Source organism: Alexandromys fortis, unplaced genomic scaffold, assembly GCF_014885135.2.
Source record: "Alexandromys fortis isolate MF-2015 unplaced genomic scaffold, M_Fortis_MF-2015_v1.1 scaffold_82, whole genome shotgun sequence".
In the NCBI taxonomy this organism is placed as follows: domain Eukaryota; kingdom Metazoa; phylum Chordata; class Mammalia; order Rodentia; family Cricetidae; genus Alexandromys; species Alexandromys fortis.
Window position 1 is genome coordinate 1,555,042 of NW_026067963.1, and position 15,377 is coordinate 1,570,418.

Consider the following 15,377-nt stretch of genomic DNA (forward strand, 5'->3'; position numbering starts at 1 on the left):
CCTTGAAAATTGCAGAAGCTGCCACCACACCAGCAGCCCAGCAGCAGAGTCTTCCGCCCAGCAGAGAGGAATGATTATGAAGGAATTGGTGAACTGCCTGCATCCACATTTCTGGCCAATGCCTGCATGTCCCAGTCCGGTGACTCAGCCAGGTGTGCTCCTGCCGCTTGTTCCAAAGCACACTGGGAGTTGTTGAGCAAATAGTTTATCTGAAACCCACGAGAAGCTGATCCCTTCAGCGGCAGAGCCTGCAATTCTTCGCCACCTGCAGCCCCTTCAGCCCCTGCTACAGCCAGCTCCTGCTGAACCTGGAATTCGTTGAGCAACCAATTCCAAAAGGGACTGGCTCTCCAGAAAATATGTCACCGCTGAGGGGATGGGGAAAGGAAGATCACCAGAGGTCCAGAGCACACCGCGCCCACTCACAGGGCTCCCTTAATCTCCTAGGGTCTGGTTGCATGATTATTCTACGTTCAGAGGGAGCTGAGTTTGTTATTCATCTCTTGATCTGGAGTGAGTCAGACATGGGTGTGAATTCCAGTTTCCCCATCCGCAAAGTGCTAATTACAAATGTGCCTTCTTCCTGGGAGCTAGGGAGAACTGGTGAAGCAAGAGAATCAAGCTGGGCACGTCCCTGAGCAGGACCCCGAGGGACCCACCCCACCCCCATCCCGGGGCAAGGTTCAGATAGAGCAGAGATGCTGTCTGTCTGTGCGGAGGAGAGAGCTGGGTTTCTCTGTGAGCTGCACACCTAAAATAAGTCTCCACGAGAGAGTCAGGGAATTTCCTGTAATTTTTACTCTCAATGTTCTATTTATAAAGCTTAGTCACTGCCGTTCTTTCGCAGCGACTCGGCGTGTGGAGACAGGTCATAATCGGAAACCAGCTCACACGATGCTCAGTCTCACCCGCAGGCTTTGGGGGAGTCTGGGTCAAGCCTTCACTTGACAAGCTCAGGAGACTTGCTGAACTGGGTGGCTCTCTCATCTTCCCATTGGCCACTCACACCCCGCTCTTACACATTCGAAGGGAGTCTGGTCTCTTCAAGGGTTTCTTACAGGCACTGTGAGGCCCGTGTCGGCAGGAGACCCTCAGGCCTTGGCACCGAGTATGGTCCGAAGGCATCTTTTGCTTCCTGCAGCAAGAATAGACCTGCCTGAGCATCTCTGCGCATCACTGTCTGCATAAAAAAGGCAGCTTCTCCCAAGAGGTTCAGAGCTCCGAAGCCCAAGTGCAGAAACAGTTGAAAACAATTAAGGGGCAAAAGCGGGGAATTGGGCTGAATTCAGCGAAGCTCAGCCACACTTATTACTTCTATCTGGCCCAGGGCGGAGCCACAAGGGAGAACAAAACCCCCCTGCTCACTTCCCGATTTCTCAGCCACTCTGCTAGCTACTGAAATCAGGCTCACGAATCAGGGCTGCTAAACCTTACCTCCGGTCTCCCGTGTTCCCAGAGCACTGTGCAGGGCAGAGGTAGCCCCATGTTGTTTTTCATGGGGGACATGGAGGTTTCCCACCCAAAGCAGGTTTACTTCTTAGCTATAGTTTCTCACCAAGCTGGCGTAAGGTTCTCAATCAGCCTGGAAGGCTCCTGGGTGTGGCACTGGTTTCCAAGGCTCTGAGGTGTAGGAAGTTTGGATCTGGAGATGTTCATTAGGGGTCTTGGTCCCAGCTGGCAAGTGTGGGCTGAGGTGGAGTGATTGTCACAGCCCAACTTTCTCTTGTAACAGGGTGCCTCCATGACTTACGTTAGAGGTGTGATGGTCCCAGGGATCTCTTTGGACGGCACCACTGGTCCAGCCTCTGGAACACCAGGCTCTTTTACCATCAATTACCAGCTGCCTCTCCAGACCCATGTGATCACTGTCTGGGCCCAAGTACCCCCAATCCCTATTCCGTTCACTTTCCTCTGGCTTTCTTCTTTCTTTATTTCTCCATCTCTTCCCATTCATAGGACTTTAGGCCCCCTTTTCTCCATCCCTGTGTTTGGTGGCCTGACGGTAAGTCTCCAAAAGCTACGTGGAACCCACACACCATCATGCAGAGGCCTAGAGATTTTCCACTTCTCGGTGAGTCAACACTTCCCCTAGTGCCTGTCACCAAGCATCACAGAGACTGGGGGCTGGGGTAGACTTCCGACAACAGTGTAAAAACAAAACATTCGTGGCCGTAGAGAAACAATGCAAGCACAGACTGCTAAGGTTCAGCTAGTGTGTCAGATGCAAGATCAGCCTGCAAAACTCAGCAGCATCTGCCTCCGCCCACAGTAGCTGCTAGAAAGTATTACTCCGAAGATACTATTCATAACAGCGGAATGAATTACCAGATACGTGGGAGTTGATTAACCAAGAACACACGAAACATCTATACACATTTTTAAAGTTCTAATAAGGACACCTACAATGATCTGTGTTAACAGCACACATTCCACGCTTTGGCTGGAGTGTCTTCATAAAAGATGGTGTGTATTGGGTAACTTTGAAAATACCTAACTACATTAACGATTCAACTGTACACTTAAGGCAAAGCCAGTCAATGGGCTGGTGGGTTCTCTTTGTGAGGAACTCTATAACTGGATGACCTTTTAAAATGCAAAGTAGAGAGGAGCTTTGCTCAACACTACAAAACCACAGTGATAGCAAGAGTGTGTAACGGGTTTAGGAACAGTCCCAAAGAGAAGAACAGAAGCACAGGCTCAGAAACCCGCCTGTGAACTGTTCACACACATGCAGATGTCACTTTGTGGCAGGGACACAGTCTGAGAAGGACACGTTAGGCAATGACACCATAGAGTGAGCCTCAGAGAGAGGTGGTCCACGGACACGGTAAACACCAGCTGTCTGAGGCTGCGGCCAGTGTGACATGGAAAATGTTTGAAAAGAAATGTACAGAGTAACCATAAAGTGTTGGTAAGTATAGTGTGACCGATCCATGAACCATGTAACCAGACCCGTACAGACGCAGAGAGACGTGACCACAGGAACACAAGATCTGGGTGACTGAGTTACACTATCAGCTAAGGCTTGGTTGGGAGCCTCCTGTGTTATTAACTCTGGGGCAGGTGTGATAAAATGTGCACCTTGCACACCCACCTATGTAGTTTAAATTGCACTTGACTAGGCCTGGCTTCTGGAACTGTCCTGGGAGGACGAGTCTCACTCCAGAAGAGCAGAAAATGAATTTGGGCTGAAGCAAAAGACAGAGTCCACCGTGTCCCAAGCAGCCTCTTCTGAGTGCCCCACAACGTCGGAGCTGAATGTTTAGGCTGTCCCTTTAGAAGCTGAGATCCTGGCTCTCCAAGGTGGTGGTGTAAGGTGAGCCCGCTGGGGTGTGGGTAGGTCATGGGTGGGGCTCTCAGAAATAGGTTTAGTGCCCTTATAAAAGAGCTCCTTGACTCCCATTCTGCCCAGTCTATTCTAGAACGTGAGGACAGGGAGAAGCTGCCCCGCTCTGGCCCAGGAACAGGTCCTCGCTGGACACTGAACTGGCTGACGCTGCAGTCTCAAACTTCCCAGGCCCCAGAACTGTGAAAAATGCATCTCTACTGTTTGGAAGATGCTCAGTCTGAGGCATCCTGTTACAGCAAGCTGTATTTACTACAGAAGCCACACTTGCCCCGAATGGCTTCACAAAGACATCCCGCTCTCCTCAACCCCCAAAAGCATACAGAATTTTAAGATAAATGTGGCATAAAACCAGCCACTGTGAAATTGTTTGTCATTCATTTGGCATGTCTGCAAATAGGCTCCCTTCCTCTGGTTTTAGACAGTCTAGCTTGGGATGGGGCCGAGGGCCCATTCAGAACAGCGCCATGTGTTAACCGGTCCTTGGTGCCCACTAGCCGAGGCATCTCATTTGACAGGGAGCATGGATGGGGCAATAAAGTGAACAGCCAAGCACACCGCTGGACTATAAAAAACATTAAAACATTGAAGGGCTTAAAGATTTAATGACCCAGCAAAGAAGAAAAATATGTTTAAATGCAGATCTCAGTCATTAAAAAAACATCTGTTATGCCACATTGGCCTCCTCTGAAAATGGGGGAAATAGGTCTAAAGCAAGAACCTACATCACAAGAGTCTAGGCCGGAGAAGGAGACCTACGCCTCGCTGGATGTCCAGTGAAGCAAAAACTCTGAGGAATAGAGATTGTCCTTCTGGTGGTGCTGGAGGCGCCAAAGACGATGGAAGCCGCTGCTCTAGAGACTTCTGAACCGTGAAAGCATTTTCTGAGGAAGCCTTTTCTGAAGAGAAGATCCCAGAAGCAGCAGGTGGTGAGGCAGCTGGAGAAACCTGTGGGGAAAGAAACACTGGGGGAAGGGCCTGGAAGGGGCTAACAGTTCCCTGCTGGATCGTGACTGTCCTTTCCCACCAGGCTGTAGCTTCTGCATCTACCAGGGCTGCCGTAACAAAGTCCTTGAGTCTGGGCAGCTTTAGCAACAGAATTGTGTTCCTCAGAGTTTCGGGGCATGGAGAGCTGAAATGTGAATATCGCAGGATTAGTTTCTTTTGCAGCCTAGGAGAAAGGCACGTGTCCCAGGAGTGTGCCCCTGGGTCCTAGATGGCCGTCTTCACTCTGCGTTCTTACATTGCCTTCCTTCTGAACATAAGAGTTTCTTCTTGTTGTAAGGACAACCAGAGATCTCGGCCAAGATGGTGGGATAGAAGCATCTTTTGTTCGACTCTGTGAATTAGAAAGATCAAGTCAACCGAGGAGACACTATGTCCCTTGGAGAGAAAGTGAGAAACCCTGTGAACTAATAAAGACTCCAGCCAGGTGACATTAGCGCCTGTCCCAGCTGACCTCATTCAACTTTGTTAGCTCTTCATGGACGTCCTTTCAATGGTCGCACTGCAGGACTGGGGAGCCGGCTTCACCATTTTATTTTGGGGAAGTGGGACAGAGTAGCATCAGTCCCTAATAGTATCTGAATGATGGGAATAAGAACAAAGGAGCTTTTGTATGAAAATACTAAAATCTCAGCGTGTGAAGTAGCTGAGCTTTCCTGAGGGTTTGCCCAAGGCAAGCCCAGCTCTCAAAGATTCCCTCTGACAAAGTGTGTGATCAGCAACCAAGGCAAAAGCTGGGGATCCCTAGCAAGTGACATGGGCCTCTGAGACTCAAGTTTCTTTCTTAAACTAAAGGTATCAAGTCTGTGAGTTGAACGTCCTGATTGGCACTCCAACCTCAACCATAGGATAAAGCAAGAAAACCAAAATAGGAAAAGCTACTTTCCCCAAGTTCCTTGGTAGCTAGAGTTTTGGTGGGAATTAAACACCCTCACTCCATCCTGACCCATACTCACCCTCGTCACCAAGATGCTCTGGTATGAATGAGACCTGAGGACAAGGGTAAAGCAGAAGCCACTTTCCCACCGCTGCTTCTGCTAGCAAGGCCTGGTCAAAAATGCTGGAAGAAGTTAGAGAACCTTGGCCTGCTTATGAGACCCCACAACTCGTTCTTGAAGAGCAGCTATGGGGGTGAGGTGGTGAGGCGGTTGCGGTGGGGTGCTCTAGGATTCCTCCTGAAGACAGGATGGCAAAATTAACACACGCAACACACGCACACACTCATTGTTTCATTGTCACTGCAGGCTGGCGACACCTGAATGAGCATTAATGGCAATCTGGGTGAATACACCATGGTCCATCTGCGCTCATGCAGGAGCACTGAGCAGTCTTCTAAGGAATAAAAGGAGGCTTCCACATACTTACCTGGAATAACTCTCAAGAAACTTGAGGGAGAAGAAAGTACAATCCTTTATACACAGCCACTTAGAGAAGATAAAAATGGATATTTAAAGGAATTCAAAAATTTAAAAGATATTGCTTATCCCTGAACTTGCCATCCTCCTCGGCCTCCTAGGTAGTGGAATTACAGGCATGTGTCATGACACAGCGCTGGCTCAAAAGAAAAACTGAACGATGAACAAAGTATTATGGCTTGAACCTTAATAGTTTTCTAAAGTCCAGGAGATGATTAATCAGTTTGTGGGTTTATAGCTTCATGGATTTTAGCAGAGGTTTTGTTCTGAGCCCTCTGCTTCCCCTCCATCCTGGTTCCCATGAGTCACCTTGCTCTACCACGTGCACCCACCTCTCCCCAGTCCCAGAACAAAGGAGTCAAGTGACCATGGACTGAAACCTTTGAAATCATAAGCCCAAATGTATATTTATTATATATTATAAATGGATTTTTCATGTATTTTTCACAGCGAGAGAAAGTTGATTTGGCACACAAACCACAATGAGCTGGCCCCAGAGATCTCTCTATGTCAGGTCCTAAACCATCTGTGAAAGAGGAGCCACGGGGACATGCCCACCTGGCTACGGCTCCTGCCAGTTCTGAAGAGCCGGGAGTGGTCCAGGAAGATGAGGGAGGGAATCAGGCCTATGTACAGCTCAGAGAATGGAGTTTTAGATGCATTTGTCTGGTCCCTCACAGCTCTATGGTGATGTGGGTATTTTTATCATCCCCATTTCACAGGCGAGGAATCTAGAACAAAAGAAAGGCAGCAGCTTGGTCAAATCTGTGAGACCAGGAGAGTCGTCCCAGCTCCTTTCTGCAGGAAAAGTGTTTCTTCTTTTAGAAAAATTTACAATTATTTGATTTTTTTTTAATGTGTATCAAAGCTCTGCCTCGATGTAAGGATGCATGCCATTTGTGTGCCTAGTGTCCTCGGAGTTCAGAGGAGGATGTCAGATCCCCTGAAACCAGAGTTAGGGGTGCTTCTGAGCCATCATGTAGGTGCTGGGCATCGAACCGGGGTCCTTTGCAGGAGCACCAAGTGCCCTCAACTGCTGAGCAACATGCTTCAAGCGCCCCCACTGGAGAGCCAAAGAAAAACTTTTCTACCCTTATTAAACACCTGCCACCCACTGAATCCATGGATTTATGCAGTTTCAGCATGGGTTTCTTTTGCTTTGCCACAGTTCCACAGGGTTTTTTCCTTACTGCAGGACTTGGCAAGCTCGCTGTGTGTTTATCTCTCCTGATGACTCTTTCCTTTGCCTTTTCCCTCAAAGTCACTCATGTGATCTGACCAACCCAAGTATCTTAGCATGAAGATCTAAGGTGACTACGGACTAACAGGTGGGTAGTGTAGTAGACATTGGGAAGGGCAGATTTCTATCTGTGAACTGAGGCTGGGCAAGACAGACAGACAGACGGGGGGGGGGGGAAAGAGAGAGAGAGAGAGAGAGAGAGAGAGCGCTAGGGAGCTGCTCTGTGTTAAAGGTTTTACAAGGCCAAATGCAGAGCTGTAGGATTATGGAGAGTTACACTGCTGCCGTCAAGAGTCAAATTATCTTGGGCAATTTTAGTTCCTTTGAAAGCCACCCACTGCCTACACCTGTGCCTGGCCTAACACCCTTGTGCCTATGAAAACCCTATGATGTAATCTTAGCCGACCACTAGCTTCTACCAAAATCCAAAAGCTCAAAGTGTCATCGTTACCTGAAACCTGTAGCAGAGCTGTCCCTGCCTACCCACAGCCCCCACTAATATATTCAGCAAACACTTTGATTTATGACTTTCTTTGTTAAGTAAATAATAACGTGTCAGGTAACCCCTTCCATGGTGAAACACTTGAGGACTTGAGTTCTGATCTGCATTCCTGGGCACTGAATAAACTCTCTCTTATTCTCATTGGGGCCAGAACCGCGGTTTTTGCATCGACGTATCAAGCAGGGATGTGTTTAAACTTATGATTTTGTTAAGTTCTGGAAATTTCCACTTAATCCTTTCAGATCACCATCAGTCATGGTTGCTGAGCTAATGGAAAGTGAAGCCACAGGCAGAGGAGACGTCCCCATAGCACCAGCCCGGGGCTTTGTACTCAGGGCTTTGGCCACCATCTCCAAACCTCACTCACTCTGGACCCCCAGGCCAAGCCTCCAGATTGTCGGGGAGAGAAGTGAGGTACTCCCCTCTGCAGGACTCCAGTGTCTATCTTATTGCTTCACTCCAAAGATGACCCACAGACCTGTTAGGAGGGGTGAACCCCAAGCCTGGCCACAGCATCAATGCTGGGAAGCAGGCTTCTAAGACACTGGCTTTTTGTCTGACTTCCTATAGGAATTACCTGAGGGGCCTGAAAAACGGCTGATTCCAGCCACTCTCAGAGACTCTCATTTAGCAATGCGGAGTGCAGCTACTGCTGGGGCTTTTAGAAGCCCCCAGTGATTCCGGGGAGCAGTAGAGCTTGAGAAACATTGCTGTTGCTGTGACCAAATGTCTGCGGGCAGAGGATGGAAGGCAGTGCCAATGACATCACCTGCAAACCTGCTAGAAATGACGATACTCTATCCAGACCTATGGAACCTGAAATCTGGCAGGCGCTGAGAAGGACGCTGGCCTTCTAACCAGCCTTCTACACAGTTCTGATGCCTCCTAAGGACTGAGAATCACTTCTCTAAGCAACAGGCTACTGGTGGATTGTTATTAGTCATGGTTTGCTTTATCAACTATTGAATAACAACTATGTTGATTATAAAGTTAGGAAATGAACCTACCCCAGGCCTTTCCCTGAGAACATGTGAGAAAGCTTTTTAGAGAGATTAGGAATCAACAGGAATTGATGGGAAAGGGGACAGCATTACCACACGTGGATACCACTGTGGGCCAGAAGCTTCCACAGGGAGCCTTGCCTGCCCAGGGAGAGCCCTGCCTGCCCAGGGAGCGCCCTGCCTGTCCAGGGAGCGCCCTGCCTGCCCAGGGAGAGCCTTGCCTGCCCAGGGAGGATCCTGCCTGCCCAGAAAGAACACAATCCATGGGGAGAGGTGGGCAGTGCACAGCTAAGATGACCCAGCAGATCGATGCTCCCTTAACAAGGACGGAAGCAAATTCTGCTTTCTTCAGCCTCTGCTCATGCTGATGATAACGGTTCAAGTACATGGGCTTGGAAGACAGACCTGTAGGCCAGGGTTGTTTAGTCACTCAACTTTTTTTTGGGGGGGGGAGGGGGTTACACTGGTCTAAGAATTGTCTTGTGCCACACATTAAATACAGTGTGTTCAATATGGTCAGTAGTGTGGACCGTCTTCATAGAACCCTGTAAGAGCGCTTGCCTTGTGTGTTCATTTAAGTCTGGGCAAGAACTCGGGACACCTCTGTGCTGTGTGACTAAGGTGGAGGTAGAGGACTGGAATCACGAAACTCACCAAGTTCATGGGATTTCAAGCGCTGGAACCTGGTGGAGGCAGGAACCCAGCCTGTACATTCTGAGCCACACCAGACCAGCCAGGCTCTTGGTTCTGTTTCTGTTCCTGCTTCACAAACCCAGGCCTACTGCTCCCTTCACAACTGCTCCCTCAGCCAGCCAGCTCTCCTGTCTACCCTTTGTGTTCCTGTTTGCCTGTGTTCGATCAATCAACTTTATGTTTCTTTTATTTCTCCCTTTAGGCGAGGTTAGCGGCAAGCCTGGGTGGACACTCAGCACATTTTGTGAACAGAATAACCTGGGCCTGGCTCAGTTGGGAACTCAGTTTCTAGTACGCAAGTGTGAGTTTTGACTAGGCGGGGCCTCGGCTGCTGGTGTGCACAGTGAAAGGACACAGGGAAATACACCGCACGCGGACAAGCTAATAGCATGGCTGACTTTGTGCTATCCTTGGTAATAAAGGACAAGGCCAGACCGTCCATCATCGTGAGTTCAGGGCTGACCTGCAGAGTTTATTGCCGCCAACAGTTTTAATTCTCTCCTGCTACATCTGCAGCCAGCAGTGTTTCCCAATGACTATAGACTCATGGTGAAGAGAGTAAGTCCCAAGCACGAATTTCCTTCATGTTAAGTCCTCCAGTTGAGGTGGGATTTTGTGAAATCTGTGAGGCAGAGGGATAGCTGAAGTCTCAGGAGGCTTGGGAGGAGAAAATAAGTCACTATAGATTCATTCGATCCTGGAACACATACCCAGAGGCGCGTTTAGACAGAAGGCAGATTTTGTAGGGTTGAGTCCTCTGTGCTTATCTGATATAGCATGCTGTGGGTGGTCTCTACCTTCATCTTTCATGACCTGAAAGTGTGGATTAGTGCATGGCTGGAGAGGCAGCTCAACAATTAAGAACACTGGGGGCTCTTCTAGAAGACTGGGATTCAATTCCCAGAACCCATAGGGCAGCTCACAACCATCTGTAACTCCAGTTCTAGGGAATGTGATGTCCTCTTCTGACCTCCACAGGCACAAGGGACCACAGTGATGCTCTGACATATATGTGACAAAGCACTCATACATATAAAATAAATATTGTAATTAAAAAACAAAAGAAATGCTAGGTAGTGGTGGCACATGCTTTTAATCCTAGCACTCAGGAGGCAGAGGTAGGTGGATCTCTGCGTTCCAGACCAGTCTAGTCTACAGAATGAGTTCCAGGGTAGCCAAGATTACACAGAAAAACCCATCTCAAAAACCTCATAATTAATTAATTAATTAATTTAAGAATACAAAACAAAATAAAAGCATAGTGCTACGTGGTCGTAGTACAGATAAATCCAGAAAATACCTTACACGGTGACCACCTGCCGGGTACCAGGTAGAAAAAGCACACGATTCTTCTCCTCTGTCATGAGAAAGTCAGCCCAGGGTTCATCTGGGCCCATACTTCCTCCCACCATACAGTTTAAAATATCTTAATTGGTTTGCACTTTCATTCATTAGATTTGTTATCATCTGGCTTCTCTGCCTATGGTCGTTTGAACAAGAATGGCCCCCATAGGCTCCCGTAGTCTCCCATATTTGAATGCTTAGCCATCAGGCAGGGGCACTGCGTAGAACTACAGGAGGTGCAGCCTTGTTGGAGGAAGTGTGTCACTGGGGGTGGACACTGAGGTTTCAGACTGAAGTACACTTAGTGCTGCTTCTCCAGGTGTCTTCTTGCAACTGAGTTTATTGCAGATCTCTGACGACTCTTTATGTAATTTAATTTATTCAAACTAGGAATGGTGCCATGGCGTCTGAATTAAAATGAGAAAGGAAATCAGTCCGTTGGCTCACGCTTGTAATTCTAGCCCTCTGGAGGTACAAAAGGGAAGACTGTAAGTTTGGGGCTAGAGATGAAGGCTCTGTCACTAAATCAATAAATAAGAAAGAAAGAGGCGGGGCTGGAGAGATGGCTCAGTGGTTAACAGCATTGCCTGCTCTTTCATAGGTCCTGAGTTCAATTCCCAGCAACCACATGGTGGCTCACAACCATCTGTAATGGGGTCTGGTGCCCTCTTCTGGCTTGCAGACATACACACAGACAGAATATTGTATATATAATAAATAAATAAATATTTTTAAAAAAAAAGAAAGAAAGAAAGAGGCTTGAAAACTTGATGTCTTATATTCTAAGGAAAAAAAAAAAAAAGAACAAAGTTGCTCTGATTCCAGAGGCTGGAGCTTGGTCCTGATGGTGCTATTTGGCCAACTACTCTCTGGTTTTCTGGTTTGTAAAATGGGGCTGTTTTTAGCATCTACCACCCAAGGTCATCATGAAGATCACACAAAGGGTATAATATACAAACCAGCGCTGAACACACCACATACTTAAAAGCTACTCTACTTGAGAAAGAAAACAGCCACATTCCCACACGGTACAGTTAAAAGCTTCACACCCCGTCCTCCTCTCTCCAAGCCCCCAAGGCCTGAATTGAAGTAATCCGACAGATCTTTGTCTGGTGAAAGTTACAGGCACTTTCCCTAAGCAGTGCTGTTGACTGCAACACAAATAAACCACTCATTTTTATCTTAGAATCAGTTCTCATCCCACAGTCATTAATTTCAAACCCAGACTTGCCTTTGTACTTAATTATGAGTCCCCGGGAGTTGGGAGTACGGCGCTTTCATTCTCGTTCATTCGCTAAGAGTTTAGGTACTTACCGTGGTGGCAGCATCCAGAAATGCTCCTCAAACACTTGGACTGACCTGGTATGAACTCTGAGCTGCAGAACCAGACACGTAGTAGGCTTAGTGAGGTTTCTCCTGAAGCCCAAGTGAACAGAATGTGGGACTCCAGAGATGCAGGCTGTTCGGGCTCTACAGTCCCTTTCTCCTGCCTGAACCTGCTTCATTGTTTCCAAGACAAAGGTGTTGAGTTAAACCGTTTGTTTTGGTCTTTATTGTCCAAAAGATTCTAAGTGGATACAAACTGTGTCTTTAGGAAACTGGGCTCTTTTCAAGCAAGACAGTTCTCTTGGCCGTAGCTCCCTACCGCCTACTTAAACACCAGGCATGGGCAATGTTGCTTAAGAGCTCTTTTCCATTCCAGATGGAAACTTTCCACTCTTCAGGGAAGCTCCTTAAGCAGGAAGGCAAACAACTCAGAATAGCCTCAGGAAGTCCCTGAAACTGACCAGAATCACTAGGCTCCGCCCTGCCAGAGTAAGCAATAAAAGCTGAAGAGTCTCTCTCTCTCTCTCTCTCTCTCTCTCTCTCTCTCTCTCTCTCTCTCTCTCTCTCTCTCTCTCCATCTCTCTGAAGGAGGGAAGCCAAGCTTCAAAGAAAAGTCTCAGGCAAGGTGAGCTGCCAAGAAGATGCTGAGGCCAAAGCAGCTGCCTGGAAGAAGCAGGAACCAGCGGGGCTGCCTGGAAGAGGTTCAGATCAGAGTCACTGGGAAAGGGCACTCTCCAGCCTGGTGAGCTGCCTCGAAGATGTTCCGAACTCTAACTGAGTTGCTCGGAAAGGACCATCCCTGTTGTCAGCTTACTGAGCTGCCTGTAGGTTGTGCCAGGTTGTGCCGTGTCCTCCAGTTGCCTAGCTTTTGTGAACAATCACTGGTGCTGGATGGGGTGATGCAGCAGTATCTTTTGAGTCATTTCTACTCCTGTAAGTCACCCATCACCCATATTCCTTAACCCCAATAAAACTCATTATTTCTCCAAGTTGAGCTTTGATGGTAGGCACACTTTGGTCTGGGTTGAGTAGATGTCACACAGGAAAGTGTCACACAACATTCAGATAGTTATAGTCCCATTTATTAAATGCTAAGAGCTGGGTGCTTTCATTTAAAAACACCACAATGGACTGGAGAGATAGCTCAGTCATTAAAGGATATAGGCCCACAGCCAAAAATATAAATACAGCTCAATACTTAATCTTCACAATTAGCTTGGGGTGGCTATTGACATTTCAGAGGTCTATAGAGGTTAGGCTAATGGCTGAAGTGGGACCTGACTTCTTATTTAGAAAGAGGAAATGGGATTGAATTGCTAACACCATTTCTAGCTTTGTGTCCCTGTGTAGATGGAGACCCGCAGCCTTCTCAGGGTGTCTGACTCAGTCACATTGTAGTGGGGTCTTGGGGCTTTGGGATTCCTGTCGGATTTCCCCAGACATGCAAGGTGTAGAACCATCAGCCTTGGCTTCTACCTTTCAAATTTGTTTTGTTTGGTCCGAGCTGACCCTTCAAAGTGGCACCCATCAACTTCTGGAGTCCTCGAGAGCCTTCAGGTCAAAAAATTGATTCCAAATTAAACCCTTCCTCCCAAACAGTAAGACTCCTCCACATTTCTCTTGGGAGGGAACTAACAGAGTCCTATGAGTGTCCAGCTTGCACTGGCAGCAGCTGGGGGACTGCCCCAGGCCAGAGCTCAGTTTGCACCTGGTTTCAAAGCACACGCTTAAGTCCTTAAGTCCTGACCTGCTGAAGCTGCCATTCAGTCTACCCAGCACCCACTTCATACACAGACACACTCATGCAAGCAAGCACGCACACACTCATACACAGACACACACGCACGCATACACTCATTCACTTGTTCCTATTCAGAATGAACACAGTGACATCACGGCCATTCTCTGCCCTCAGCAAGCATAAGTACAGGAAGTAGACCACTGAGTTCTCAGCCGCCCTCCACTCAGCCAGGCCTGTGGGCTGCACTAGTTAGAGTGCATCCCAGGCAGGTGAGAGACACATGCATTTATTATGGCTGGCAGCTGCATCTGTCCCTGGGTGGGCTGTGGGGAAGGACTGGCATCCGCCCAGCTCTGGAAAAGGTTGTGCTAACCACTCGGAGAGAGTAAGCTCATGGAACAGAGATCAGGGCCGACTAGGCCACTCCATAGCCTCTCCCAGGGCTGGGGCCCTTTCACTGGGAAGACAGGGCTGGTTCAGGACTTCAGAGGTGTGGGAGTTGGAGGTGATGTCTTTTGGGAGAAACTGGCAGGACCTGACCAGGGCAGCCTGTAGCCCTTAGGCAAAACATCAAGACCTCCACACAGGAAGGAAGAACCCAGACTCCCATACCCTTAAGGACCAAAATCCTGTCCTCCAGGATAGGAAGTTATTGCCATTTAGAAAAAAACGTCCTACTGGGCCTTCCCTCCATCGGCTCTCAAAATCAGAGCTTCTTAAAAATTTCCCTCTTTAGGAGACTTTGGAAATAGAAAGAATGGAGAAAAGAATAAACGAAAAAAGAAAAATCTGTATATATTGCACATCTGGATCGAACATATGGATTGACCAAACGCACATCTGGATCGAACATCTGGAATCAACATCTGGATTGGCCGAATGCACATCTGGATCACACATCTGGATCACACATCTGAAAATTAAAGATCATCGTTAGAGTCAGAAGTTTGAGTATGAGAAAGCATAGCAGAGACTTCTCTAATGGTACAATTTCCTGTCTCTTCTCTAAGTAGACAGAGAACTACTTCACCATGCCATTGTAATGGCAATCCCAGGGACCAGTAATGTCCATTGTGACTAGAGTTACTGATACACGAGGAGAAGGCAATAATGATTCTGTCTCACAAACCTAAATCCTCAGAACAGGTGTGGATTGAAGGCTGGAGGCTCCCTGAAAGATTATTTGTATGATTCTTGTATGGTCAGTCAGAGTTTGTGAAAAGTCTGTTGGTTTTAGATTATTCCCCCACAATATGAAAACCAAGTAACCCAAGAGTCTAATAAAATATAGTTCATATTTTAAAAAAATCCCTCTTGTATCTACTTGCCCAAGAAATCATGTGACCCAGGTATATAGGTATATTAATGACAATACACATAAAATATTTACTGATAGTAACTTATAAAGAATGCTTTTTACTTTTATTTTACGTGCATTGGTGTTTTGCCGCAGGTATGTCCTATGAGAGCATCGAATACCCTGGAACAGGAATTACAGACAACTGTGAGCTACCATGTGGGTGCTGGAAATTGAACCCTGGTCCTCTGGAAGAGCATCCAGTGCTCTTAACTGCTCAGCAACATCTCCAGTCCCTTCACAAAGACTTTTTAAAGTAATTCTTTGGTATGCCTATGTGTGCTTATGTGTATGCTCATGCATGTGTGTGTGTGTGTCTTACCATTATTAAAGACAGAAATAAATTCTGTATAGTGTAATGACTGGTTTTATGTCAACTCAACACAAGCTAGAGTCACCAGAGGAGA

At 47.5% G+C, this 15,377-nt stretch overlaps 1 long non-coding RNA gene across 1 annotated transcript; it reads left to right on the forward strand.

The window, feature by feature from the left end:
• The first annotated feature begins 3,146 nt into the window (after positions 1-3,146).
• On the forward strand, positions 3,147-11,220 carry LOC126508446 (uncharacterized). The gene is made up of 3 exons (XR_007593820.1): positions 3,147-3,316; positions 7,028-7,094; positions 7,751-11,220. It is a non-coding gene; the product is annotated as an uncharacterized lncRNA (long non-coding RNA).
• The last annotated feature ends 4,157 nt before the right edge of the window (positions 11,221-15,377 follow it).